This window comes from Choloepus didactylus, chromosome 6 (assembly GCF_015220235.1).
Source record: "Choloepus didactylus isolate mChoDid1 chromosome 6, mChoDid1.pri, whole genome shotgun sequence".
NCBI classification, from domain to species: Eukaryota; Metazoa; Chordata; class Mammalia; order Pilosa; family Megalonychidae; genus Choloepus; species Choloepus didactylus.
The window spans coordinates 28,734,714-28,739,623 of record NC_051312.1 but is presented as its reverse complement, the minus strand read 5'-3'; the positions used below and the strand labels follow the sequence as shown (position 1 = coordinate 28,739,623).

The 4,910-nt window shown below is 33.4% G+C and overlaps 1 pseudogene; it reads right to left on the bottom strand.

Moving 5' to 3' along the window:
- Window positions 1-285: 285 nt before the first annotated feature.
- On the bottom strand, window positions 286-1,199 carry LOC119538122 (annotated as a pseudogene).
- Between the last annotated feature and the right edge of the window lie 3,711 nt (window positions 1,200-4,910).

Sequence of the window (4,910 nt, the reverse complement as noted above, 5' to 3'; positions counted from 1 at the left end):
GTATTAATTATAACATAACATCACATAGAACATAAATCTATAGTCTGATTTTATAGAGCCATTTTATGTCAAAAAAGGAATATATGTTTCCCTAAGAAATCTTGAAAATATTGAAACTATATTTTGAACAAAACTGACCACTGGTAGTGTTCACATAATGAATATTTTTCACCATGCACAATTTATTAAACCTGAGGAGAAAGTTACTACAATTAAATAATCACATATGGATTTTTTTCAAAGGAATAACTCTTCTAAAAATAAATGCTGCATTTCTCTGCCATCTCATGTTCTTTTTCTGGTCCAGAGCTTCTTCATGGCATTTTTCATCTCCGTATTTCTCAAGGTATAGATTAAGGGGTTCAAATAGGGGTAATAACAGTGTAAAACACAGTCAAGGATTTATCAATGGGTAAGGTAGAAGGAGGTCTCACATACATAAAAATGCAGGGGACAAAGTAAAGGACCACTACAGTGATGTGGGAACCACAGGTGGATAAGGCTTTGTGCCTCCCTTCCTGACTAAGTTTCTTCAGGGAGTGCAGAATGACCCCGTAAGAGATAAGTCAGAGCATAAAGATGACCACACAGATCGCCCCATCATTGGCAACCACAGTGAGACCAATGACATAGGTGTCAGTGCAGGCAAGTTTTAATAAGGGGTACATGTCACAGATGAAGTGGTTAATGACATTAGGGCCACAGAAGGGAAGGTCATAAACAAAAAGAAGCTGAACTACAGCATGCAAAAAATCACAAACCCAAGCCAGAAGGAGCAGCAGAACACAGGTCCATTGGTTCATGATTGTCATATAATGCAGGGGTTTGCAGATGGCCAAGTAGCGGTCATAGGCCATGACCACCAGAAGTAAAATCTCAGCATCACCAAATAAGTTTCCTATAAAAAGCTGGGTCATACAAGCTTGAAAGGAAATAGTTTTCTTCTTATAGAGTAAGTCTATAATCATGTTTGGGGTAACTGTTGTAGAATAAACAGCATCCATGAATGATAAATATCCAAGAAAGAAGTACATGGGGGCATCCAGGGTTGAACTGACTACCACAGTCACAACGAGTATATTGCCCACCATTGTCACAATGTAAATGAACAGGAAAACAACAAACAATATTTTCTGACCCTGGAGGCTCTGAGTGAGCCCTAAGAGGACAAACTCAGTCACATTATTCTTTTGTTCCATATGTTATTCTATATACCCTTATTTTGGAAGTATGGAAAAATGCATCTAAAAATTCAATTATGACTAGTGACACTATAAAATTTTAAGATAATGTGTTTATTCATTCAACAAATAGTAGACATCATTTGTCATGTTCCATCACTGTCTAAGATTATAAGAATACAAGGCTGTTATAAAAAATTGGTCCCAAACCTCAGTGACAGGTAATCTGACACATATATGTGAAATGGGCACAATATTAAATAAATGGGGTTGCTAAAATTCATTCTCCATCTGGAAGAAAATAAAATTGTACATATAGCTAATACCATATGCAAACATAAAGTAAAGATGTTAAAAAATTTAATATAAAATTAAATCCATGTTTACATTATATTTACTGTCAAGTTAATAAAAGAGATGACTGCTTACATTGTAGGGGTGGAAGAATCTTTTAAACACTTGAAATCTCAAATAGACATATTTGGCAACTTCAAGATTTTCAATGATTTTAGGAAAACAAACCATAAAAAAAGTCAATAACAGAAAGCTTTGGAGAAAAGATTTACATTTCAAAGGACATACACAGAATTAATACCTTAAAAAGACAAAGAGCTCTAACCAGTTATCAAGTAAAAAAAAACAATACCCAGGGAACAAAGGATAGCAAATATTTTCTGAATCACAGAGGATCCCTAAAAAGGCTGATTAGCAGAATCACTTAGGAGAGCTTTTAAAGACTATGAGTTTCCAAATAACACCATCAATGTACTCTTGAAAAATGTAAAGCCTAGTTCAGATTCTTAAGTATAAATACACACCCTGGGTTACCTGCATAATGAAGAATTCATTCAATCCAGCTTCTGGATAGTGGCATCTTCTTCTGTGAACTAAAAGGTAACTGTTTCCTTCACTGATGACATCTCTGTAGACACAGAGAGCACAACACATGTACCATTACTAGACCTTGAAATGTTTCACTGTGGCCAACTCTTTCCATGCTTGCAGAAAGTCTATGTCATCTCAGTGTTTCAGAAAATAGTTATCTTTCAAATTTGGGGATTTTCAAAGTGAATATCCAGAATTTCATTTAACCAAAAGAAGTCTGAATCTTGACTGTAAATGGAGAAACCCAAAATTCCCTCCCTTGTCAATTTGTCCTAAACAAACAGATGTTAAATCAACATGTTAAAAAATTCACAATTATGCACCATGTAAATAAACATTTTGCAGTTTGTCCTTAAAAAATGAAATAGTGAAATAGCACTTATTAAATCAACACTTTGATTCTCATTTACTGGCCTGACTTCATAAAGCATAGTTGAACTTTGGTTTGCCTGAAGGATGGAGAATAATTTCAAGTCCATGTTTACTGTGCTTTGAATCTATCATTTCAGTTCCTAAAAAAGCCATTAGTGTAAGCATTCATACAAACAAACACTTCTGTGGTAAGGTCAAAAGTCTGTGTACAATTTATGTACATTTGAACTATATCACATATCACTGAGTCATTCAATTGGTGCATCTCCAAGGCTGTTTCTTCTCTAATTAAATTCATTGGGACCTGGATCATAATTCCAGGAGTATATTCTGTATCTCCAGAGATTCCATAAGAATAATCACCCATGTAGAACAGAATTCACAGGTCTATTTAATCCGGGAAGAAAATCATAAAAGAATTGAGGTCAACTTGTCTAAGCGAAAGAACCAAATCTGAACAAAATTTAAGTATATAAAAACTGTTGTGTTGAAATCATGACCTTCAAAGTAGGCAAATGTACTGAGTACATAAGATCAAACAGTGCTTTTAAAGATAGACTCTAAGCTCACTCTCAAACAATGAAAGTTCATTTCAGAACACATCATTGAACTGGAATCAAATGCAGATAAAGCAGTGTTACCCCTCTAGCAATAAGAGTCTTGAGTTTGTCACAGAAAGCATTTCAGACAGGCAAATAAGTAGAAATTGTGTTGTAAGGGAAAAGAAAAATCTGAAACATTTAGAGGAATGACTTAGAGTAGTCCATGAATCCTAAGTCTTTATCACACCCTAAAGACCCTCCTGAGGTAAATAGTTTCTTTCTTCATAAAGTTTCAGTGAATTGCCTTGGGATGGAAGAAAGAAAATTTCCTCACTGGGAAATATACATCAAGAGATGGAAGACCAGCAGGTATTATAGAGTTCTGTTTGCCTTCTTGATTCTTTTCTTAGTAAAAGAACTTGTATTTTCAGGAAAGGCAAAAGCCAAGATTTAAATAATTATATTTCACAATATCTTTTGAAAATTGTTCTGACAAATAAGATGCAAGTTAAGTCATCAGATGGGACATGTAAGAAGTAGGATGATTTAAGCAGAAGCCAAGCTCCCTCTTGCCCCTCTCCTTTATGCTTTCTGGAATTCCAACAAATTGTCTGGAAATCAACAGCCACCTTGTGAGCATGAGCAGACCACAAGAATGGAAGCCTTGAGCCAGTCATTGCTGAGCAGAAGGAAACAGTGTCCTTAAATATTTGGGACCAATTTCATATAACTTCCGTGGTATGCCTTATACAAGATAGAAAAATAAAACTCTAACTTTTAAAGTCACAGTTGCTTCAGCCCTTTGTTATTAGCAGCCCAAATGATCTTAGGGTTCAGAAGGTATCCTGAATTATGCCATGGTATGTCCCCATTCTCCATAAGACTTACTGGTCTTGACAGAAATGAAATTCAATTGTCTGTATAAAAGCTTGAATGGTCCCCCCACTATCTAATTTCCCTGTACTAGTATAACAAATTCCTATTGTCAAAAGTCACATAAGTTTACCTCATTTCAACTCAAAAAGCCTAGATTAAAAGTACAAAAGAAAACTTCCATACAGTTTTATTAGCAAGTGTGACATAATTGACAATTTCACATTTTTTCCTGGGTAATATTTCTAAAATAAATATTTAAAAACTAGAATATATTATAGCTATAAATTTCACTTTGGGATTTCACTTTAAGAAAATTACTCGAAAAGCATGCATTAAAATGTTTATTGCAATAAAATTTGAATGCAATAATCTCTTAGCAGAAAATCTGATTATAAAACTGAAAGAAAAAATCATATAATAATCCTCAAAGAAGAAGTAATATACTATAGAATAAAGTGCTGGGTAATTTTAATATGACTCTGAAAGCCTATATTATATGAATAAAAATAGAAAAAAAAGCAGTGGAATGGGATGGGGAAGATAAAGATGTGGGATTATTTTACTTTTATCAAAGTGCTCATGGAATACTGAGCAAAATCAATAATATTTACAGCCATAAAACAAGTTGCAATATATTTCAAAGAACTTAAATCACACAGATTACATGTCTGGTAATGGAACTCAACTAGAAATTGATAACAAAAATACAAATAAGTATTTTTCAATTACTTACAAATTAAAAAGCAGAGTTCTAAATAGTCCCTGGATCAAAGAAGAAATCATACAAGGCATTAGAATATATTTTTAATGGAAAGAAGAGTAAACAAAAAGCACACAAAAAATAAAATATATTGGATTAGCTAATGGAATGTCTAGAGAAAAATTTATAGCTTTAAATGTAAATACTGGATGATAAGAACGATGAAAAGGAATGAACTATGCTTTGATCTCAAGAAACTGAAAAAGAAAGAGCACAATAAGTTCAGAAAATATTGTAAACTGCAAATGATAAATATAAGACAGTAATTATTGAAATAGCAATGAAAAGGAATAA